General features: G+C 50.9%; 2 long non-coding RNA genes across 2 annotated transcripts; one reads left to right on the forward strand and one right to left on the reverse strand.

The window, feature by feature from the left end:
• Nucleotides 1-7,720: 7,720 nt before the first annotated feature.
• LOC134808823 (uncharacterized) lies at nucleotides 7,721-22,975 on the forward strand. Its single transcript, XR_010152639.1, has 3 exons — nucleotides 7,721-8,917; nucleotides 9,214-13,134; nucleotides 22,728-22,975. It is a non-coding gene; the product is annotated as an uncharacterized LOC134808823 (long non-coding RNA).
• LOC112207825 (uncharacterized) lies at nucleotides 13,133-19,069 on the reverse strand. Its single transcript, XR_002942252.3, has 3 exons — nucleotides 18,375-19,069; nucleotides 17,731-17,861; nucleotides 13,133-14,389 (listed from the first exon to the last, which is right to left on the reverse strand). It is a non-coding gene; the product is annotated as an uncharacterized LOC112207825 (long non-coding RNA).
• Nucleotides 22,976-24,563: the final 1,588 nt, after the last annotated feature.

The raw sequence follows: 24,563 nt of genomic DNA on the forward strand, positions 1-24,563 counted from the left end.
AATTTTTAAGGCTCCTGGTTTGTGGCAGTTTGTCGTGGTCACCAGAGGAGACTCCTGGAGCAATGGTCTCACTGAAGGGGATGTTGGTGTCCAAAGCCCCCGATAGTTCTGGAATGTGAGTCCAAGGGCCGCATCTCAGCATCTGCTGGGTCTTCTGCCTCCCTCTGGGATCCTGGAGCCTGGACAGGTGAGAAGGGCTGGGACTAGGTCCGATGTGGCACTGCCGCAGAGGTGTGTACCCACCGCCAGGGACTCTTGCTGTTTCTTGGAGGCTGGTTTGCTTGAATCACAAGATGTTCCATTTCAGCCAGATGAGCACGTCCCGACCCCCAGAGGTGCCCGTGTATCCTGGATGGGGACCCGCCGTGGCTCTTGCCTGCACAGATGGCTTCCTGCTTTCTGAGCTCTGACGGCTTCTGTGTCCCTCCCCTTGCAGCCTAACGTGGCTGTGGCTGTGATGGGCCACATCTCAATCTCATAGGACACAAAGACCCCCGTGGGTCCTATCCAGGGCAGCCCTGGCGCAGGGCCCTGTGTCAAAGCCCAGCTGAGCCGTGGGTCTGTGGGGGTCACCGGGTTGGGTGGGGTGGGGCTTGTCATGTGCTCTCATCCTTGTTGATGTGCACTGAGGCCATCTCGGAGACCACCTGTCCTTCCCTGGGTGCAGACGGCTTCCTTTCACTCCAGAGAACCTCCCCTGAGCTCGTCTTTCAGTGTCGGCTTCGGCCACCAGTAGGTTCATCTGCACAGCTTCCTACGAATTGCTTCCAGCGACTTTTGCATGTGTGGGTGGCTTCATGGAGACAGCCCCTTTCTCTCCTGTTCCTTTTTATTTTTCCCTACCACGGAGGACGAGGACCTGTCATTGCATTTGGAGCCCACTCTAATCCAGGATGATCTCACCTCAACATCCTCAACTTAATTACATCTGCATGTGTGAGTGGCTTCCCGGAGACACCCCTTTAGTCTCCTGTTCCTTTTTCTTTTTCCCTGCCATGGAGGATGAGGACACGCATGCACGGGAACTCAAGTTTAACCCCATGAGTATTTTATGCGTGGGGCATTTTCAGCCCAGGTGTATGAAAATGGTCTCATTAAGGGGACTGCTTGGATGACCCATCCAGTGAGGGTGGCATTGCCTGTGTGGCAGTTCAAAGAATCGGAGACAAGCTCTAGAGAGAGAGAGGACACACACAGGTGCACACGCGGGCACGCACACACAGGTGCACATGGCCATCACACCGGCCGCGTGAGAGGTGTTGCTTATATTGAAACGGTCTTCAGCCCAGAAGGTCACTGGTGGCAATAATGGTCTCATTAGACACGCCATCCATCATTCAAATAATCGCAATTTAGAGCCCGCGTTTCATGCCGGGCTGGTTTAATCATTAGCAGCAGTTTGTGAACGGCCTCATTCACCTGGGATTCGGGGATATTGCATGATTTAGCAGGTGACCCCTGACCTCTGCGGGGGGGGGCGGAGAGCCTGCCTTGGAGGCAAAAGTGGAACAATGAGGCTGACTCACTCAGGGACAATTATTATGCTTAACAGCCTCACTGTCATCTTAGAAGGAAAAAGAGCCAAAAAAAAAAAAAAAAAATCCATAGGATGCTGAGCATTCCTTCCAGATCCTTCAGCATTCCTTCCAGATCCCACTTTAGAAGAAGGCAGTGGGGTCAGTTTAAACGCACCCAGCATGCTCCTGAAGATAATGTTTTTGTTTCCGTAGACGCGGTGGCAGCTTTCTGGCGATTTCTAGGCAATGTACAGGAGGAAAGAAAGAAGGAAGGGGAAGGCACGGAGAAGCTCCGGAAGGCTGGATGCTTGGGGAAGGAGGTCAGGAGGCAGGACTGGCCGGCTGCCCTCCAGACGTCCAGATGTCCAGACGTCCAGCCAGCCGGAGACCGGTCTGCACCTGTCACAGGTGAGCAGCATTTGTTAGCGACGTCTGCACAGGCATCAGTTGGGTAAAGGATGTTCCCGTGTTGTACCTGAGCGAGTTAGAGAAAACGCCACACTTTGAGACGAATTAAGAGTCCGTTTATTTAGCTGGCGGCCAAGAGATGGCTAACGCTCAAAGTTCTCTCGGCCCCGAAGAAGGGGATAGATTTTTTTTTATACTTTGGTTTAGAAAGGGGAGGGGGGTCTAGTGAAAACCATTTTACAGAAATAAAGTAAGCAAAAAAGTTAAAAGGATAAATGGTTACAGGAAAGTAAACAGTTCCAGGTGCAGGGGCTTTAAGACTATTACAAGGTGAAAGACGTGGGGCTTTGGGCGTTATCAATAGGACGAATTCCTGGGAACTGCGGATATAGCTTGCCACAGTATCTTATCGGTTAATTGCATTCTTGGATGTGCTGGGAGTCAGCTTGCACGAGTCAAGTCCTTGAGGAAGGGGCTGCCAGTGAAAGAGCCAAGATGGAGTCTGTCTGGTTCTCTTAGCGAAGGGTGAGTCCATTCAGGTGGAAACAAGGCTAGGTGATTGAAGGAAAAGGGAGTCTAAAAACAGGGTTAGTAAAAACAAGGTTGGGCATTACAGGTGAAACCCCGTCTGCCTGTGCTAACAAATGCTGCTCACCTGTGACAGGTGCAGACCGGTCTCTGGCTGGCTGGACGTCCGCAGGGCGGCCGGCCGGTCCTGCCTCCTGGCCTCCTTCCCGAAGCATCCAGGCTTCCGGAGCACAGGCAGACGGGTACAGGATGGTCCCCAGGCCCTCATTCACTTGGAGGCAACAGGAGAAAATTCTCTATTGCATTTCTGCAGCCGTCCGCATTTCTGCGCACAGAGACGGTTAAATGCTTGTCATTTAACTTGTCATTCTGTCCGTAACGCAGTGTTCTATTTTTATTTCCATCGGTGCAAAGCTCATCACTCTCCGTCCCCTCCTGCCTGGGATGCTTGCAGCCTCCTTCCTGAGACGGTGGCGATCCCCCAGTACCAGATTTTTGGTGATCCCAGGGGGCCACGGGGTGTGCCTGGCATCTCTTTTTCTTGTGATCATTTAAAATTCATCCTCACTCCAAAGAAGATTATCTGTGTAGCAGTGTTGCCTCCATGAGCCGTCCTGATTTTTTTTTTTTCCGGTATTTCAAAGGGAGGTTAGGGGATCGGGTTATTTTTGGTGATAACAGCGGGAAACCAAGCCCTGACTTCTGGAGTCCCTGTGGTGCAGGAGAGGGGTCTCTGAGGACCATGGTGGGAAAATAACTCATCCCTCCTTTGGTCATCTTTGGAGATGAGCTGAAACCAGGAGGGGCTCTAGTCACTTATTTATCTGTTTCTTAAATTTTATTTTATTTTATTTATTTTTTTTGAGACAGAGTCTTGCTCTGTCACCCAGGCTGGAGAGCAGCGGTGCGATCTCGGCTCACTGCAACCTCCGCCTCCCGGGTTCAAGCGATTCTCCTGCCTCAGCCTCCTGAGTAGTTGGTACTACAGGCACCCACCACCATGCCTAGCTAATTTTTTGTATTTTTAGTAGAGACGGGGTTTCACCGTGTTAGCCAGGCTGGTCTCAGTCTCCTGACCACGTGGTCTGCCCGCCTCGGCCTCCCAAAGTGCTGGGATGACAGGCGTGACCCACCGCGCCCGGCCCAAAGATGCCTTTTAAGAAACAAGATATTTGGGAGGCTGAAGAGGGTGGATGGCCTGAGGTCAGGAGTTCGAGACCAGCCAAAGATACCTTTTAAACAAGATATTTGGGAGGCTGAAGAGGGTGGATGACCTGAGGTCAGGAGTTCGAGACCAGCCTGGGATGACAGGCGTGAACCACCGTGCCCGGCCCAAAGATGCCTTTTAAGAAACAAGATATTTGGGAGGCTGAAGAGGGTGGATGGCCTGAGGTCAGGAGTTCGAGACCAGCCTGGGATGATAGGCGTGAGCCACCGCGCCCGGCCTCATGCCTCCTGTTTTTAGGACATACAGGGTAACTTCCTGCGTGGCTATGACATCTGTAAACAGTCCTGGTGCTGGTGGGAGTGTCTTTTAGTAGCAAATGAATTACAATTAGTGTAAGGTACAATTAGTGCGGTGAGGACAACCTGAGGTCACTTTCGTTGCCATCTTGGTTTTTGGCGGGATTTCACCGGCTTCTTCACTGCCAGCTGTTTTATCAGCAACTCTTTATGACCTGTGTCTTGTGCCAACCTCCTCTCTCATCCTGTAGGTTAGAATGCCTTAACCTGGGGAGGCCGAGGCAGGTGGATCACCTGAGGTTGGGAGTTCGAGATCAGCCTTACCAACATGGTGAAACCCCGTCTGTACTAAAAATACAAAATTAGCAGGACGTGGTGGCTCATGCCTGTAATCCCAGCACTTTCGGAGGCCAAGGCGGGTGGATCACCTGAGGTCGGGAGTTCGAGACCAGCCTGGCCAACATGGAGAAACCCCGTCTCTACTAAAAATACAAAATTAGCGGGACGTGGTGGCACCTGCCTGTCATCCCAGCACTTTGGGAGGCCGAGGCAGGTGGATCACCTGAGGTCGGGAGTTCGAGACCAGCCTGGCCAACATGGAGAAACCCCGTCTCTACTAAAAATACAAAATTAGCCAGGCGTGGAGGTGCACGCCTGTAATCCCAGAACTTTGGGAGGCCAAGGTGGGTGGATCACGAGGTCAGGAGTTCAAGAACAGCCTGACCAACATGGAGGAACCCCGTCTCTACTAAAAATACAAAATTAGCCAGGCGTGGAGGCGCATGCCTGTAATCCCAGAACTTTGGGAGGCCAAGGTGGGTGGATCACGAGGTCAGGAGTTCAAGACCAGCCTGACCAACATGGAGGAACCCCGTCTCTACTAAAAATACAAAATTAGCCAGGCGTGGAGGCGCACGCCTGTAATCCCAGAACTTTGGGAGGCCAAGGTGGGTGGATCACGAGGTCAGGAGTTCGAGACCAGCCTGGCCAGCATGGTGAAACCCCCGTCTGTAATAAAAATACAAAAATTAGCCAGGCGTGGTGGCACGTGCCTGTCATCCCAGCTACTCAGGAGGCCGAGGCAGGAGAATTGCTTGAACCCGGGAGGTGGAGGCTGCAGTGGAGCCGAGATTGCACCACTGCACTCCAGCCTGGGTGACAGAGCGAGACTCTGTCTTAAAAAAAAGAAAAAAAAAACCCTTAACCTTCTGAGAATGCAGCCCAGAAGGTCTCAGCCTCATTTTACCCAGCCCCTGTTGAAAGTGGAGTTGCTTTAGTTCCAACACCTCTGACACTGCTGTTTGGGAATCTTCCGAATGATTAGAGAGTTACAGAAAGTGAAGGTGCCTTGATCGGGAGAAGCTGGTGCCGTCTCTCTCACGGCGTCTGTGGGACAATTGTCCGGGAAGAGGGCGGCTCTGGGCACTCCGGGGGGCTGGAGGTGGGAGCTTCGCATCCTGGAGGTGGCTATGTGTTTTGGAGACTCATTGTACCACATAAAACACCCTTAAATATCCTTGCCTTCCCCTGCTATTTTGTATAATAATAATATAATTATATTTTATAATTAATAAAATATTGTTTTATAATAATTAATAAAACATTGTTTTATAATAATTAATAAAATATTTTAATAATTAATAAAATATTATTTTTAATAATAAAATATTATTTTTAATAATTGATAAAATATTATTTTTAATAATTAATAAAATAATTCTATAAATATGACATATAACAAAATATCCTATAATAATAAAATAATTATATAATATAATTAATAAAATAATTTTATGATAAATTTTATAAATAAATTTTATAATAAATAAATAATTTTATAATAAATATAATTTGTAACAAAATTCCATAATTAATAAAATAATTATATAATAATATAATTAATAAAATAATTTTGTAATATAATTTGTAATAAAAATTCTATAATTAATAAAATAATTATATAATATATTATGTGATATTACTACAATAATAATTATATTAATATATAATTATGTATATACACGTTTTTTGAGACGGAGTTTCGCTCTTGTTGCCCAGGTTGGAGTGCAGGGAAGCGATCCCAGCTCACCACAACCTCTGCTTCCCGGGTTCAAGCGATTCTCCTGCCTCAGCCTCCGGAGTAGCTGGGATGACAGGCATGCGCCATCACTCCCGGCTAATTTTGTATTTTTAGTAGAGATGGGGTTTCTCCATGTTGGTCAGGCTGGTCTCAAACTCCTGACCTCAGGTGATCCGCCTGCCTCAGCCTCCCAAAGTGCTGAGATTACAGGCGTGAGCCACTGCGTTTGGCCAATATATAATAATAATAATCGCATATTATTAATTAATATATTATAATTAATATATACATAATATAATTACATATTTTACTATGTTAATATATAATATAAAATATTATATGATTATATATAATTATATTATTAATGTATTATATTAATATATTTATTATATTTTATATAACATTTACATTATATTATATAACATTTATGTATTATAATATAGTATTTAATATATAATGATGATATATAATATTTAATACATAATAATATATATTTATATATTATAATATTATATATTATACATTATAATATGGTATATATTTTATAATATAGTAGTAATAATATATTCCCTGCGAAGTATAATAATAATTATTATTATTATTAAGAGACAGGGTCTTGCTCTATTGCCCAGGCTGGAGTGCAGTGGCAGGATCATAGCTCACTGCAGCCTCAACCTCTCGGGCTCAAGCAATCCTCCCATTTTAGCCTCCTGAGTCACTGGGACTACCGGTGTACACGACCATGCCCAGCTAATTTTTTATTTTTTTGCATAGAAGGCGAGTCTCACTATGTTGCCCAGCCTGGTCGGGAACCCCTAGGCTCAAGCACTCCTCCCAGCTTCCAAAATGCTGTGGTGACAGGTGTGAGCCACCATGCCCGGCCAGGTTGGACAAGTACTAACATACTGTCCACAACATAAGCTGTATGCCGGATGCATGCAGCCGGCCTATAGTTTCTGCAAATCCAGAAAAGCTTACTGCAACTGCAGAAAGAAAAAAAAAAGAAAGAGAGAAAGAGAGAGAGAGAGAGGGAGGGAGGGAGGAAGGAAGAAAGGAAGGAAAGAAGGAAGGAAAGAAGGAAGGAAGGAGAGGGAGGGAGGAAGGAGAGGGAGGAAGGAAGGAGAGGGAGGAAGGAAGGAAGGAGAGGGAGGAAGGAAGGAGAGGGAGGGAAGGAAGGAAGGAGGGAAGGGAGGAAGGATGGAAGGAAGGAAGGGAGGAAGGAAGGAGAGGGAGGAAGGATGGAAGGAAGGAAGGGAGGAAGTAAGGAAGGGAGGAAGGAGAGGGAGGGAGGGAGGAAGGAAGGAGAGGGAGGGAGGAAGGAAGGAGATGGAGGAAGGAAGGAGAGGGAGGGAAGGAAGGAAGGAGGGAAGGGAGGGAGGAAGGAAGGAAGGAGATGGAGGAAGGAAGGAGAGGGAGGAAGGAAGGAGAGGGAGGGAAGGAAGGAAGGAGGGAAGGGAGGAAGGATGGAAGGAAGGAAGGGAGGAAGTAAGGAAGGGAGGAAGGAGAGGGAGGGAGGGAGGAAGGAAGGAGAGGGAGGGAGGAAGGGAGGAAGGAGACGGAGGGAGGAAGGAAGGAGAGGGAGGGAGGAAGGGAGGAAGGAGACGGAGGGAGGAAGGAAGGAAGGAGACGGAGGAAGGAAGGAGAGGGAGGGAAGGAAGGAAGGAGGGAAGGGAGGAAGGAAGGAGAGGGAGGGAAGGAAGGAAGGAGGGAAGGGAGGGAGGAAGGAAGGAAGGAGAGGGAGGAAGGAAGGAGAGGGAGGAAGGAAGGAGAGGGAGGGACGGAAGGAAGGAAGGAGGGAAGGGAGGAAGGAAGGAAGAAAGGGAGGAAGGAAAGAAAGAAGGAAGGAAGATTCTAATTCAAATCAGTTGCTTAAGAGGGAGAGATCAGGAAATTCCCAACTAAAGTGCTGGGGTGACAGGTGTGAGCCACCATGCCCGGCCAGGTTCCCCAGCTGTTTGGACAAGTAGTAACAAGTAGCTAACTGCAAATGCAAAAAGAAAGAAGAAGGAAAGAAAGAAAGAGAGAGAGAGAGAGAGAAGGAAGAAAGGAAAGAAAGAAAGAAGAAAAGAAAAAACCAATTCTAATTCAAATCAGTTGCTTAAGAGGAGAGATCAGGAAGAAAGAAGAACAGAAGGAAAGAGAAAGAAAAAGAAAAGAGAGAAGAAAGAAAGACACAGAAGAAAGAGAGAGAAGGAAGGAAGGGAAAGAAGGAAAGAAGGAAAGAAAAAGGGAAAAAGAAAGAAAGAAAAGAAAAAAAATCCTAATTCAAATCAGTTGCTTAAGAGGGAGAAATAAGGCAATTTCCCACCAGGAGGACGCCATCTAGATCGGACGGCGTTGTTGGTACATCCCTGACTCTGAAGTCACTAACAAAACTCCCAGGCTTTGTGCAAAGGAGAACCTCTAAGCCCCCGGGAATGGCGTTTTCTCGCTCTCCACCATGAGTCTGGCTGGCTCGCCTCCTTGTAGAATGAGGTGGCCGCAAGTTTGGCGGCCTCTGGAGAAACGGCGGTGCATTTCTTGACGTAAGAAGTAATGTAGAGGGTGGGGGAGTGTCTGTTCCATGATAATTTCTGAATAGTGCTTTTCTCCGGAGCCATACGTCATTGTCAAGTCAGAAGATTACACGTACCGTTTCCTTTGTGAACCAGGGACTCGGGGTGGGTGCAAATGTCCCCAAATGCAAATCCGCCTGGTAGATAGAGTGAGATAGATATGAATGTAGACACCACGGGTCTCCTTCCCCGACAACCCACCTTTTTTGTTTGTTTGTTTTAGGTGATTCAGGGACAAAACTTTCCTGAAACAACAAGGCTCAAATTATATCATAATTACAGACATCCCTCGGCAAGCCCACGTTTTATTTCAAGGCCGGGAGCTGAAATGATCGTGTTCAGTCACGCACACCATCCATGATAAGGTAGGTCTGGGTGGGAAGGGAGGTGCAAAATACATGCGATCATTCATTGAGATGAAAATAAAGTCAATTGACCTCTCTCCCCCAGGAGGGAACAAGAAGGCAAACGTTTATCTGGCTGAAAACACAGGCAAAAAAATTTAGACAATGTATATAGCTGCAACCAGATTTGGAGACAGCGGCCAAGCACCTGAATCGTTGCCCCAACTTTCCAGTTTTAACCTGATATTCGGTATGTCATGTTATTTTGTTTTACTATTATTTTATTTTATTTTATGTTTTTAATTTATTTTTTTCAGACGGAGTCTCGCTCTGTCACCCAGGCCGGAGTGCAATGGCGCGATCTCGGCTCACTGCAACCTCCACCTCCCGGGTTCAAGCGATTCTCCTGCCTCAGCCTCCCGAGCAGCTGGGACTACAGGTTCCCCCCACCACGCCTGGCTAATGTTTGTATTTTTAGTAGAGACGGGGTTTCACCCCGTTGGCCAGGATGGTCTCGAACTCCTGACCTCGTGATCCACCCACTTCGGCCTCCCAAAGTGCTGGGATGACAGGCGTGAGCCACCGCGCCCGGCCCTATTTTTTTCTTTTTTGAGACAGTCTCGCTTTGTCGTACAGGCTGGAGTGCAGGGGTGCAATCAGGGTTCACTGAAGCCTCGAACTCCCAGGCTCAAGCGATCCTCCTGCCTCAGCCTCCCAAGTAGCTGGAACCACAGGTCCGCACCACCACGCCCCGCTATTTTTTGTGTTTTTTGTAGGGACAGGGTTGCACCATGTTGCTCAGGCTGGTCTCCAACTCCCGTGCTCAAGCGATCCACCATCCTGGGCCTCCCAAAGTGCTGGGGTTACAGGCATGCGGCCCCGCGCCGGCCCAGTCTTTCCCTCTCCCACTGCTTCCCAGGGCTTCGCCTGTCTAACCGGGCGCGGGCAGTTGTCCTGTGTCCTGGCTCAGCGCGGACCTACGCGGGGTGATCACACAGATGCCCCCAGCTCTCTCTACCTCCCGCGAAGGCGCTGAGCCCCCTGATCCCTGCCGGGCACTGGCGCAAGGTCGCCTGCGAGCGCCAGGCCTTCCTGCCCGGTGGGAGACGGGAGGGCCCTCTCTCCGGCTCGGTCTGGTTCCCGGGTCAGCCAGCAGCCGCGCCTTTTCCTCCCGGACCCGGGACCCGCCCCTTGGCCGGGGCCGCGGCCGCAGCGCCCGGAGGGGCCGCCCTGCGCATGCCCGCGGGAGGTGGGTGACCCGGGCGCGCGCTGCCCGAGGCCGGGGGGCGGTGGGGACAGCACAGGCGGGGCGGCCGAGCCGAGACCTTCCCACCCCGCCCCACGCCTGGTTGGGGACCTGACGCGCCGTCGTGAGTGGGGCGGGTGCAGGTGTCCCTGGGGGCCGGGGGCAGACACTGGTGCGGGACGACCTGCTCCCGAGGGGGTCCGCAGGCCACACCCAGAGAAACTGGGGCGCCTCCAGTCACCGCCGCGGTCCGCCCCGCCCGAGGCTTTGACCCCCTGAATCAGCGTCGGGGCAGGGATCCGCGTGGGGTGGAAGAGGCTGGGAAACTGGGGAGTCCCGGGCCTCCTCTGGAGCCGCCCGCCCTTGGCTGGCTGGTCCTTCTCTTCCGCGGCTCCCGCCGGGCTGGGCCCTGGGCCGCCCTCACTCCCTCCCCTCTGCAGCCTCCCTTGCGTTTGTCATTCACTCTGCCAGGCTCTCCTTCTGCCTCCGCATGCCCAACGATCCGGAGAAAAACACGGACCATGACATCAAAAGGGCTTGGCAAAGGAATCGTGATTATTGTGATACAAGATTCTGCACCTCAAAGGGGATCCCTGTAGTGAGTTTTGGAAAACGTACAAAGCCTGACTTACAATATGCCTGTTATCTGTGGCGTTTCATCTGGGGAACTTTCTTTTCCTTGATAGGGTAAACTATTCTCATCCAGAGTATGTCCCTCAGTCTGTAAAAGTCCATGGTGCCCTACATCTATTAGGGGAGTGAGGAAGGGCAGTGGGCATTGGATCTGCTTCTTTGAAAGCCCCCACCTGTGTTTAGCTTCTGTTAGAGGCCTTTGAACCAGAGCAACTCCATCTTGAGTAGGCGCTGGGTAAAATGAGGCTGAGACCTACTGGGCTGTGTTCCCAGGCGGTTGAGGCATTCTAAGTCACAGGATGAGATGAGAGGTCGGCACAAGCAGTAAAGAAGCCGCGGCCAAAACCCACCAAAACCAAGATGGTGATGCGAATGACCTCTGGTCGTCCTCACTGCTACACTCCCACCAGCGCCAAGACAGCTTACAAATGCCATGGCAACGCCAGAATGTTACCCTATATGGTCTAAAAAGGGGAGGCATGAATAATCCACCCCTTCTTTAGCATATAATCAATAAATAACCATAAAAATGAGCAACCAGCAGCCCTTGGGGCTGCTCTATGGAGTAGCCGTTGTTTTATTTCTTTACTTTTTTTTTTTTTCAGAGGGAGTCTTGCTCTTGCTCTTGCTCAGGCTGGAGTGCAGTGGCGTGATCTCGGCTCACTGCAATCTCCTTCTCCTGGGTTCAAGCGATTCTCCTGCCTCAGCTTTCGAGTGGCTGGGACTACAGGTGCCCACCACCATGCCGGCTTTTTTTTTTTTTTTGTACTTTTAATAGAGACAGGGTTTCACCAAGATGGCCAGGGTGGTCTCGAACTCCTGTCCTCAGATGATCTGCCAGCCTTGGCCTCCCAAAGTGCTGGGATTATAGGCGTGAGCCACCGCGCCCAGCCCTATTCCTTTACTTTTTTTTTTGAGGTGGAGTCTCACACCTGGCCTCCAATATGTTTATTCATATTGCTGAGGCAGGGGATTGCTTGAGTCCAAGAGTTTGAGGTTGCAGTGAACCATGATCATAAGCTGTATTTCAGCGTGAGTGAGAGATTGAGACCTTGTCTCACAAAATAAAAGTTAAAAAGCCCTTATCTGGAGGTGACAAAGCCAAATACAAAGGTCTTCTCAGTTGGTTCCCAGTCTTCCCAGTCCAGCAGCCTCAGCATCACCAGGAAGCTGGTTAGGCAAATTCTCAGCGGCCCCAACCTACTGAATTGGAGACCCTGAAGATGGGGCTATCTGAATTTTAACAAGGCCTCCAGGTTTGCATGCTCAAGATTGAGAACCACTGGCAAAAGCAAACAATTTGAATCTGAAGTCAGCCCACCTGCATTTGAATACAGGCCCTGCCGCTTAATAACTGTGATTTAGAGCAAGTTAGTTACTTAACAGCTAGGTTGACCAATTGTCCGAGTTTGCCTGGCACTGTCCTGATTTCAGCATCGAAAGTGCTACATTATCGCTGTGGCTCACGCCTGTAATCCCAGCTTCTCAAGCTGTCCCTGTGGAATCCTCAATATCGGTACATTCATCCCTATCTAGCATCCCCTTCCTCCCTCGCCCGTCCTGCACCCTCAGAATTCATTCTCAGATCAGCTTCCCAGATTTTTGCCAATATCAATTAAAAAATTTTTTTAGCCAACCATGTACTGTGAGTAAGCCAATATCAATTAGCAAAATCTTTAGTTTCTTTTGGTGATTCAGTATCTTCCCCCTGGAGTTTTTTGATGATTCATTACCCTCCTAGATTTGGCCCCTGGGGCCTGCGGGGATGTGACTTGTCATTTAATTCTGGAGAAAATGAGGGGTAGGGCTTATAAGGAGACTCCTTCGGGGCAGGGTCATTACAGGGTGTGTTACATAGGGAAATGCTAGCTGCTGGCTAGCTCTCGCTCTTGAAAGGCTCTTCCTCCCTCAACTGAAATGGGGAAGGGGGAACCCCGGCCGACTGAGGTCCTGACATCTTTAGCACATGGCTTCTTAGGTCACCCAGGGCATCCAGGTTACCAGCTTGGGAAACAGGAGATGTAGGGTGGAGGAAGAGGCTACAGCCCACCCTGGAAATAACTGCCATCCGTCCCACCCACATGGTTAGGCTTTGTGTCCCCACCCAGATCTCATCTCGAATTACAATCCCCACGGGTTGAGGGATGGACCAGGTGGAGGTATTTGCATCATGGGGGCAGTTTCCCCCATGCTGTGCTCGTGACAGTGAGTGAGTTCTCACGAGATCTGATGGTTTTAAAGCGTGGCAGTTCCTCTTTCTCGTGCTTACATCCTCGTAACCGTCCTGTGGAGAAGGTGTCTGCTTTCCCCTACCTCCATGGTTGTAAGTTTCCTGAAGCCTCCCCAGCCGTGTGGAACTGTGAGTCAATTAAACTTCTTTATAAGTTACCCAGTCTCGGTGTTTGTTTTTTTGAGATGGAGATTTGCTCTTGTTGCCCAGGTTGGAGTGCAATGGCGTGATCTCGGCTCTTTGCAACCTCTGCCTCTCGGGTTGAAGCTATTCTCCTGCCTCAGCCTCCCAAGTAGCTGGGATTACAGGCGTGAACCACCACACCCAGCTAGTTTTGTATTTTTAGTAGAGAGGGGGTTTCATTATGTTGGTCAGGCTGGTCTCGTGCTCCAAGCCTCAGGTGATCCGCCCACCTCGGCCTCCCAAAGTGCTGGGATTACAGGCATGAGCCACCGCACCCAGCCTTGGATGTTTCTTTATAGCAGTGTAGAAACAGACTCACCCGTCGCTGCAGGCCATACCTCAGCTACATAGAACACCTAACTGCCCGCAAGGGAGTTCCTGCTACTAGGATCTTCAGAGTGACAAAGAGGAAGCTTTGGCTGGCAAGGGTGGTGGGGAGGGGAGGGGCTAGGTACCTAAGGCTTCCCTATCTTTCCACACAGCCTAATTTTCATAGCCTCTGGTCTCCACATTTCACTCTTTCCCAAATAAAGACCTTTTAAGGTGTGGGTCCCCTTGGTCATTCTGTAACCATTGGATCAAGTTTTCAGTTTTTTTCTGCTCTCTCAGCTGCAAAATAACACATTCGAGTTTTGGTTTTTTTTTTTTTTTTTTGGAGACAAAGTCTCACTCTGTCGCCCAGGCTGGAGTGCAGTGGTGTGATCTCAGCTCCCTGTAACCTCCGCCTCCTGGATATAAGCGATTCTCCTGCCTCAGCCTCCCAAGTACCTGGGATTACAGGCACCCGCCACCACACCTGGCTAATTTCTGTATTTTTAGTAGAGACGGGGTTTCGCCATTTTGGCCAGGCACACTCGGGTTTTCTAACCATACCTTGAGCCAAGAATTTGGATTCTGAGCTTGTCTTTTCATTTAAGCTATGTGGCGCTGTTAACATGACCGCCCTGCCCAGCAGGTCTCGACTTCAGTGTAATCTTTATTCTCTTCTATGGCAGGAGCCATTAGGTCCCCCAAAGCCTTGCCTTTGGTGGGTACTTAGTTCCCGGGGACAATGGGATTAGCTGTCTTGCCAGGGCGTGCCATGGGGCTGCTGGTGTCCTGTCCCTTCATACCGGCTGGATTTTCACTGTCCTCTGGCCACTTTCCAGCCTTCAATTGCTCCTGTTTCCTTTCGGGCTTCTTGCTCTGTCCAGTCCTGGTCCTATTTTTGTGAGAATCAAGGTTCTTAGTTTTAACCAACAGAAGCTAATTCTGGCAACTCTAAGCAGAAAGGGACTTGGTCAGAGGTACTGGCTAGTTCCCAGGAGCTCGAAAGGGTCAGAAAATCAAATCGGGAGGAGGCCATTGGGCAAAGCTGGCCAGGTGAAGACCCCACAGGCTCTGCTGGCACAGAAGCTACAATTGGCACCACCGAAGTGGGAGAGAAGCTGCCACCTGTACAAGCTAGATGTAGTCGCTGCCGCTGTCACCATCAATTTTTGAGATGATGCTTCTTCCTGCCTGCCACTTTAATTCAAAGCGAAGGCCAGGTGCAGTGGCTCATGCCTGTAGTGCCAGCACTTTGGGAGGCCAAGGCAAGAGGATCGCTTGAGGACAGGAGTTTGAGATCAGCCTGGGCAACAGGGTGAGACCCCGTCTAGCCAAAAAATACGAAAAAAATAGCTGGGCAGAAAGAAAATGGCTCATGCCTGTAATCCCAGCACTTCAGGAGGCCGAGGCGGGTGGATCACCTGAGGTCAGAAGTTTGAGATTAGCCTGGCCAACACGGTGAAACACTGTCTCTACTAAAAATACAAAAAATTAGTCAGGTGTGGTGGCACACGCCTGTAATCCCAGCTACTCAGGAGACTGAGGTAGGAGAATCGCTTGAACCCGGGAGGTGGAGGTTGTAGTGAGCTGAGATCTCACCATTGCACTCCCCGCTGGGTGACAGAGCAAGACTAGTCTCAAAAAAAAAAAAAAAAAAAAATAGGGGCCACGTCGATGGAAGGACAAGAATAAAGAAACTGAGGCCGGGTATGGTGGCTCACGCCTGTAATTCCAGCACTTTGGGAGTCCGAGGTGGGTGGATCACCTGAGGTCGGGAGTTCGAGACCAGCCTGACCAACATGGAGAAACCCTGTCTCTACTAAAAATACAAAAATTAGCCAGGCATGTTGGTGCATGCCTGTAATCCCAGCTATTGGGGAGGCTGAGGCATGAGAATCACTTAAACCTGGGAGGCGGAGGTTTTGGTGAGCCGAGATCGCGCCATTGCACTCTAGCCTGGGCAACAAGAGCGGAACTGTGGCTCAAATAAATAAATAAATAAATAAAAAATAAAGACATTGGGCCAGGCACAGTGGCTCCTGCCTGTAATCCCAGCTCTTTGGAAGAATGAGGTAGGAGGATTGCTTGAGCCCAGGAGTCCGAGGGTGCAGTGATCACGTCATTAAACTCCCGCCTGAGTGACAGAGTGAGGAGCTGTCTCCCCACCCCCATCCCCCAAAAAAAGGTAACTGGGCAAAGAAGTTATTTTTAGTAGAGACTGGCTTTCATCATATTGGCCAGGCTGGTCTTGAATTCCTGACGTCAGGTGATCCACCCACCTCGGCCTCCCAAAGCGCTGGGATTACAGGGGTGAGCCATGGTGCCCAACCTCCTCTTCTCATTCAATCCTCAAAATCATCTCACAAAGCAGGTGCTATTAATACCCACGTCTTACAGAACAGTTAACAGATGTGTCCAGGGCCGCATGGAGAACACCTTGAGAGAGCAATGAGATCTCGGTCTCCTGCCTCATGACTGATACACTGTTTCAAGAAGTTAGATGACATCACAGATACTCAGGGCACCCAGCTCCAGGCCTTACTGCCTTCGCACAAGGCTGCTCTCTACTAGCTTCACCCCGCATGGAATGCAATGGTCAGTGAGGCCCTGGTCAGATCATGGGACTGACAAAGCCAGCACTTGTAGGCTGAGTCTCAGATCACGTGGCTTGTTTGTTTGTTTTTGGGAGATGGAGTTTCACTCGTGTTGCCCAGGCTTGAGTGCAATAGCACTGTCTCAGCTCACTGCAACCTCCCCCTCCTTGTTCAAGCGATTCTCCTGTCTCAGCCTCCCGAGTAGCTGGGACTACAGGTGCGTGCCACCATGCCTGGCTAGTTTTTGTATTTTTAGTAGAGATGGGGTTTCATCACATTGGTCGGGCTGGTTTCAACCTCCTGACCTCAGGTGATCCACCCACCTTGGCCTCCCAAAGTGCTGGGATTACAGGCGTGAGCCACTGTGCCCGGCTGGCTTTTTTTTTGGTTTGTTTGTTTGGAGGAGTCGCACTCTGAAATCCAAGCTGGAGTGCAAAGATGTGATCTCCCACCATGCTAGTTGTGTTTGTTGTTGTTGTTTTTTCTTTAGTAGAGATGGAGTTTCTCCATGTTGGTGAGGCTGGTCTTGAACTCCTGACCTCAGGTGATCCACCCACCTCGGCCTCCCAAAGTGCTAGGATTACAGGCGTGAGTCACCATGCCTGGCCTCAATTTCTTGAAAGACAAAGAAAAAAGACAAAAAGAAAAAGAGAAAGAAAGAAAAAGAAAATGGAAAAAGAAAAAGAGAACAAGAAAAAGAGAAAGAAAGCTCCATGGGTTTAAAGGCAAGAGTCAGCTTCAAGGAGGGCTGGGAAGTCAGGTGATGCCACCCCTGTGCTTCCTGCAGCCAGATCACCTGGTGGAGGTATGGTTGGTTTTGGGCCCCTCTCTCAGCACTTGCTACCAGAGAGGACAGCTCTACACCAGAGAGTGAGGGTGGGAACCTGCTCACTGCTGTCTGCTCGGGGCTGGGCATGAGGCAGGTGCTCAGTAGGGGTCTGGAGAATAAATGAATGAACCATCACGGGGCCAAGTACCTGGAAGCGGGCTGGAGATGCTTGCTCTGGACTCCTGGCTCAGGAGTGGACTCCCCAGGTGGACTTCCTCCTGCATCGCCACAGCTGAGTGCATGGAGCACGGGTAGGGCAGCTAATGAGCAGGGTCATCATGAATGACAGCAGATGACACCAGGACAGGGGAGGTCAGTAGCTAGATGGGAAGAAAGCAGAATGAAACAGGTCGGCCGGGTGCAGTGGCTCATGCCTGTAATCCCAGCATTTCGGGAGGCCGAGGTAGGCAGATCACGAGGTCAGGAGATCGAGACCATCCTGGCTAACACGGTGAAACCCTGTCTCTGCTAAAAATACAAAAAATTAGCCGGACGTGGAGGCGGGTGCCTGTAGTCCCAGCTACTCGGGAGGCTGAGGCAGGAGAATGGCGTGAACCCGGGAGGCGGAGCTTGCAGTGAGCCGAGATCGCGCCACTGTACTCCAGCCTGGGCGACAGAGCGAGACAGTCTCAAAAAAAAGAAAAAGAGAAAAAAAAAGAGTTCTGGCGGAGAGTGTGGGTGAGCACTAGGGTACTGGAAAGATTCCATGCCTGGGAATCGTGCGTGGATTGATTACATCCCCACTTCTGGCAAAATGCTTCATGGCCTTGTGCAAGTTAACTTTGTCTCCCTGGGCCTCTGTTTACTCACCTGAGAAACGGGGTAAAGACATTTGCTCTTCTTAGGTCACAGGGCTCCTGTACACGATGTGAAAGGACTTTGGAAAGTATCCTCCACTGTGCAAATTTCTCTGAGAAGTGCTGCGGCTGTTTATCCTTAGACTGGAATGAGAAGGGGGAGATGTGACTTTTGTGACTTTCAGGGTGGGCCAGGTGTTGTAGGTGACAGGACAATCTCAGGCTGGTAGCAGTGGCTCATGCCTGTAATCCCAGCACTTTGGGAGGCCGAGGTGGGTGGATCACTTGAGGTCAGGAGTTTGAGACCAGCCTGGATAACATGGTTAAACTCTGTCTCTACTAAAAATTAGCCAGGTTGGGGTGGTGTGTGCCCGGAGTCCCAGCTACTCAGGAGGGTGAGGCAGGAGAATCCTTGAACCTGGGTGGCGGAGGCTGCAGTGAGCCAAGATTGCTCCGCTGCACCCCAGCCTCAGCAACAGAGTGAAACTCCATCTCAAAAAAACAAAGACAATCTCAGATGTGCAGTTCACACCCTGGGGCTCCCCGTGGGATCAGGCTGAGGGTCGCATTTAACTGAAATCTTCAGGAGTTCAGCGTTGGGGTAGATATTCCCTGAGAAGCAGCTGAGAGGTAAAGCTTCCTCCGGGAAGTACTCACTTGCTCCTTGTTGATTTCATGGGGTCTCAGGTTTCAGGAGGAAAGTAAAGATGAAAAGCCCTTGCTCTGGCATCTTGGAGGACTTCTGGGTGAGAGCCAGGAAGGGGAAGGCGTTTGGACTCATTGCCCTCCCAGGCCTGGAGTCTGATTTTCCTGCTCTGTCTGGTTTTGGAGGTGGAGGCTGCGAAGCCGAAGCAGCGCTGGTCCTGCCAGCTCCTCCCCTGCCCTCTGCTTCCCTGGCCTTGCACAGGGACAAGGAGCTCCAAAGAGCGGCTCTGTCCTGTCTCAGCCTGGGAGGGAAGAGGGAGGTGGCATAGATGGTTCCGCAAACAGTTCAGTACGTGCCAAAGGAGGGCCTGGGAAGCCCCAGGTCAGGAGAGGGTGCCTGCCCTTCCCGTGAAGGCCAGGGCTGAGCTGCTTCCTGCCAGCATCCAGGTTTGCTCAGAGCACCCAGAACGCCGTCTTGGAGGAACGGGGGCAGGCGCTGCCGCAGAACCCTGGAGCTGTGTCTCCTGACTCCAGGGCTGGCCGCAGCTGCAAAGACCAGCTGGCAGGCGGAGGACTCAGGAAGACTCTCCCTGTGTTGGCCCTGCAGCCCCATGTCCCCTTCTCTGCTTCTTGGGAACAGGAGGCCTGTGTCTGCCTGTCCTGAGCATCTCAAAAGGAAACGCTATTCTAGGGATGATGAGAGGGAATCAGGGCCTGAGGCACTTGGAGGAACATTTGCTGAGCTCCCTGTGTAACAGCCCATTCCAAAGCCAAGGTTGCAAAGGTGGCTTAGATGCTGTCCCTAAACGGCCATCGAGGTTCCAAGCCTGGCAGGAAGGGCTCGAGTGGTGGGGCCACAGCAGAGACAAGGCCAAGCAGCCTGATTCTTGGGAGTGGAGGTTAATGAGCAGCGTTTGCACTTGGCTTTCTATAGGGTCAGGCTGTAGCGCAACATCCTGAGGTGCGTGGCTGCCCACAGGTGCTCAGCCAGCCCAGCCTCTGCCAAGGCAGACAGAGCCTGGGCTGGGAAGTGGGGGATCCCACTGCTTGGGGAGTCCCCTTTTCTTCTGCATAGTGGGGATGCCAGGAGCAGTGAACAAACTCAGCAAAGAGTTCTCCAGCCCGACCCGAGGTTTCCTTCCTCCTGACTTTGTCACCTCACTGGGAGAATATACAGCTCTGTCTGAAACAAGTTTCCTGCGGGGCGCCCTGTGCAGGGGAAGCTCGGGCAGCCCAACCTACCAGATGGAAGGGAAAGATAGAGGCTGTGAGGTTCTTCTGGGCCTGTCTACAGCCTCTTCTACCTGGCTGCCCTTTGTTCAGAGTAAAGGATGCAGTTCCCAAGACATAAGCACCGCGGGCTTCAGAGTATGAAGGATCCTTCCAGGTCAGCCACTTTGGGCAACTGGTGAGTAAGGCAGGTGTGCAGGGCCAGCTACATCATTTGTGGGGCCCGGTACAGAATGAAAATGTGGGGCCCTTATTCAGAAGTTACTAAGAATTTTTTTTTTTTTTTTTTGAGATGGAGTCTCACTCTGTTACCCCGGCGGGAGTGCAGTGGCACAATCTTGGCTCACTGCAACCTCTGCCTCCTGGGTTCAAGTGATTCTCCTGCCTCAGCCTCCCGAGTAGGTGGGATTCCAGGTGCCCGCCACCACATCTGGGTAATTTTTGTATTTTTAGTAGAGACAGGGTTTCTCCACCTGGCTGGTCTCGAACTCCTGACCTCAGGCGATCTACCTGCCTCGGCCTCCCAAAGTGGTAGGATTACAGGCATGTGCTAAAAATTTCAAGATGAGGACAGCAGAGCATAAATGAAACGCAGGACCCTTGCAAGTGGGCCCGTCTGGGTGTGACTGCATTTGGGGAGAAGGGGATGGGGTCCTGCCTGTCCCTGCAGTCACAGCATACCACCAGTCCTGGGGCAGAGGAGCTTGGATTCAGGCCCTTGGTGCCCAGCGGTCCTGGCTCACGGACACCCCTTGTTCAGCAGCCAGGGGGTTCCTCACTGTGTCCCAGATGTCACTCTAAAGATTGCTTCAGAGGCTCCCTCCCTGAATCGTTGGAGGGACTCTGCCAGTTCCAATGACCAGCCAGCTGCCTTCAGGTCACAAAAGAATCTGGGGCTGGTCTGAGACCAGGTGTACCCCCAGACCCCATCTCTGTCCAGATCATGAGAGGGAGTCCAGGGTCCCCCGCCTCCCACAGTTGGGCTTCACTGCACAGCTGGAACTCAGCCAGGCCTGTTCCGGGAAGCAGGGCTGTGAGTGTGAGCGGTCCAGGACCTTGGCATTTTGAACAAAGAATTGAACAAAACCCACAAAGTAACATGGCAATGAAACATGGGAAGGAAGCAGTGAAAGCAGGAAGTTATGAAACAGATAAAGCACTCTGCAGGGCGGGAGTGGGCCTAAGCAAGCGGCTCAAGAGCCTGGTTACAAAGTTTCCTAGGTGTTTTGTTAGTTTGTTTTTGTATTTTATTTATTATTATTATTATTATTTTTGAGAAGTCTCTTAACCAGGCTGGAGCGCAGTGGCATGATCTTGGCTCACTGCAATCTCCGCCTCCTGAGTTCAAGTGATTCTCTGGCCTCAGCCTCCCAAGTAGCTGGGATTACAGGTAAGCACCCACCACGCCCGGCTGATTTTCATATTTTTTGTAGAGATGGGGTTTCACCATGTTGGACAGGCTGGTCTTGAACTCCTGACCTCGTTAATCGGCCCACCTCGGCCTCCCAAAGTGCTGGGATTACAGGCACGAGCCATGGCACCCAGCCTCCTGGGTTTTAAGTACTGCTTTTGAGGTTCTATTGGCTACCCCTTATCTGGATGAAGGATTTGGTCTGTGGCTCGTAAAAGGCTAATGTGAACTGGCGCCCTATGCAGATGAAGGGATGACCCATGCTTGGCCTGCGGCTAAGCCAGGACACTCTCCTTTCCCATCTGAGATGTGGTGGAGACAGGAGGGTGATAGGGTGTCTCTATATTAAACACACACACACACACACACACACACACACACACACACACACACACACAGGCAGCCAGACTATGCACTAGGAACTGCCCTGGGAATCCCGTTGCGTTCTCACAACAATCCCATTTCACAGATGAAGAAACCAACGCACAGAAATATTCAGTAACGTGTCCAGGTGCGGTGGCTCACGCCTGTAATCCTAGTACTTTGGGAGGCTGAGGCAGGCAGATCACGAGGTCAGGAGTTGGAGACCATCCTGGCCAACATGGTGAAACCCCGTCTCTACTAAAAATAGAAAAATTAGCTGGGTGTGGTGGCAGGTGCCTATAATTCCAGCTACTCAGGAAGCTGAGGCAGGAGAATTGCTTGAACCCGGGAGGCGGAGGTTGCAGTGAGCCGAGATCACACCACTGCACTCCAGCCTGGGTGACAGAGCAAAACTCTGTCTAAAAAAAAAAAAAAAAAAAAAAAAAAAAGAAATACTAAGTAACTTGTCTGAGGCCACTTAATTACCAAGACGTGGGAGCTGGGACTTGAACCCAGGCAGTCTGGCTGGATTCATGCCTGCAGCCTCTGCACTCCTGCTACTTACTGTGTGAGAAGCGCCTGTTCTGTGGAAAGTTGTGGGCTGAGATCTTTCCATGACTTCCACTCATTTACCCCCAAGGCTGTTCTTAAAGACGGGCATGACAGTTATGCCCATTTTACAGATGGGGCCCTGAGGCTCACAAGGGCACGCCACTCACCCATTTCCACAAAGCTATAGCTCGTCAGCAGAGGGCAGAATTCGGTCGCCTCTCCCCTAGCTCGAAGGCTGTGATTGACACAGAGGTTTTTTTGTTGTTGTTGCTGTTGTTTGTTCTTCTTTTTTTTTTTTTTGAGACAGGGTCTTGCTCTGTCATCCCGGCTGGAGTGCAGTGGTGTGATCTCAGCTCACTGCAAACTCTGCCTCCAAGATGCAAATGACTCTCGTGCCTCAGCCTCCCAAGTAGCTGGAATTACAGGTGTGCACTACCATGCCCAGCTGTTTTTTGTAGAGATGGGGTTTCACCATGGTCTCTACTAAACCCTGTCTCTACTAAAAATACAAAAATAACCCAGGCGTGGTGGCACATGCCTGTAGTCCCAGCTACTCAAGAGGCTGAGGCAGGAGAATCACTCGAACCTGGGAGGTGGAGGTTGCAGTGACCCAAAATCACGCACTCTAGCCTGGGGTCTCGCTTTTGCCCAGGTTAGAGTGCAGTGGCACAATCATAGTGGCTCACTGCAGCCTCAAACTCCTGGGCTGAAGGGAATCCTCCCACCTCAGCCTCCCAAGTAGCTAGGACTATAGGCATGTGCCATCATGGCGAGTTAATTTTTTGTGTGTTTTTATCGTCTCGAGGCAGAGTCTTGCTCTGTTGCTCAGGCTGGACTGCAATGGCGTGATCTTGGCTCACCGCAACCTCCACCTCCTGGGTTCAAGCGATTCTCCTGCCTCAGCCTCCCGAGTAGCTGGGATTACAGGTGAGTGCCAGCATGCCTGGCTAATTTTCTATTTTTAGTAGAGAAAGGGTTTCGCCATGTTGGTCGGGCTGCTCTCGAACTCCTGACCTCGTGATCCACCTGCCTCGGCCTCTCAAAGTGTTGGGATTACAGGCAGGAGCCACTGAGCCTGGCCTGGTGAGCTAATTTTAAAATTTGTTATAGAGACAAGAGAGACAAGAGTCTCTCTTATGTTGCCCAGGCTGGTCTCGACCCCCTGGCCTCAAGTGATCCTCCCACCTCAGCCTCCCAAAGTGCTGGGATTACAGATGGGTGTCACCGCACCTGGCCTCTGAGGAGGGTTTCATTATAAACCTGCCCTGAAGGGAGGGAATCCAATTTTACAAGAGGGTGTAGCCTGGTGAGGCCTGGATAACCTCCGCAGGCAGGGGCTTGTGCCTGGGCTGAGGCCTAAGGGACAATGGGCAGACATGAAGTTGCCCCAGGCAGAGGGTACAGTGTGGGCAAAGTCAGGAAGTGGCAGGGCTTGGATCACTCCAGGAAGAGAGAGGAGTCACGTGTCACAGGAGCTCGAGACCCAGAGAGTGAGGCAGGCAGGCAGGCAGGCAGGCAGGGACCAAGCTTGGGCACAGCCAGGAAGGCAGGACAGGGCATGGTGGGGCCAATGGAATCATTACCCAAGACGGGCATTTTCAGGGAAACAGCTTAGATAAGGCCAGGCGTACAGTAGCTCCCACCTGTGATCGCAGCATTTGGGGAGGCTGAGGTAGGAGGACTGCTTGAGCCTGGGAGTTCGAGACCAGCCTAGGCAACATAGTGAGACCCCATATCCACAAAAAATTTAAAAAAGGAGTTTGTGTTCCTGTAGTAGCAGACTTGGGAGGCTGAGGTGGCAGTATCACTTGAGCCCGGGAGTTCAAGGCTAAAGTGAGCTGATTGAGCCATTGCACTGCAGACTGAGCGACAGAGAGATACGCTGCCTCAAAGGAAATACAAATTAAAAAACCAGCCGGGCATGCTGGCGTGTGCCTGTAGTCTCAGCTACTTGGGACACTGAAGTGGGAGGATCGCTTGAGCCCAGGAGTTCGAGGCTGCCGTGAGCTATGATTGTGCCTCTGCACTCCAGCCTGGGCGACAGAGAAAGACCCTGTCGCTTAAAAAAAAAAAAAAAAAACTTAGATAAGAGGATGCTGTGCCTCCCTGGGGGTCTTCAGTCACCCATGGTCCTGGCAAGAGAGGAGGGCCAGGAGAGAGCTTCACCCACCTGCTGTCCTGCCCATGTGACATCCGCAGGTGCTGCCATGGCCACGACTGTTGTTACACTCGAGCTGAGGAGGCCGGCTGCAGCCCCAAGACAGAGCGCTACTCCTGGCAGTGCGTCAATCAGAGCGTCCTGTGCGGTGAGTCCCCAGCAGCACCATGCCACCAACCCCGAGTATCCCCTGGGCACCCTGGCATAGCCAGATGACTTCCGTGCCCCTGCTGCAATAACCACTGCTTCCAAGTCTCTATAGACCACCCCTTGGGTGTACCTCATGTAAGTGATATTTATTTTATTTATTTTTGAGTCAGAGTCTCGCTCTGTCACCCAGACTAGAGTGTGCTGATGTGATCTTGGCTCACTACAACCTCTGCCTCCTGGGTTCAAGCGATTCTCATGCCTCAGCCTCCCAAGTGGCTAGGACTACAGGCATGCACCATCACGCCCAGCTAATTTTTGTATTTTTTTCAGTAGAGGT

Source organism: Pan troglodytes, chromosome 18 (assembly GCF_028858775.2).
Source record: "Pan troglodytes isolate AG18354 chromosome 18, NHGRI_mPanTro3-v2.0_pri, whole genome shotgun sequence".
NCBI classification, from domain to species: Eukaryota; Metazoa; Chordata; class Mammalia; order Primates; family Hominidae; genus Pan; species Pan troglodytes.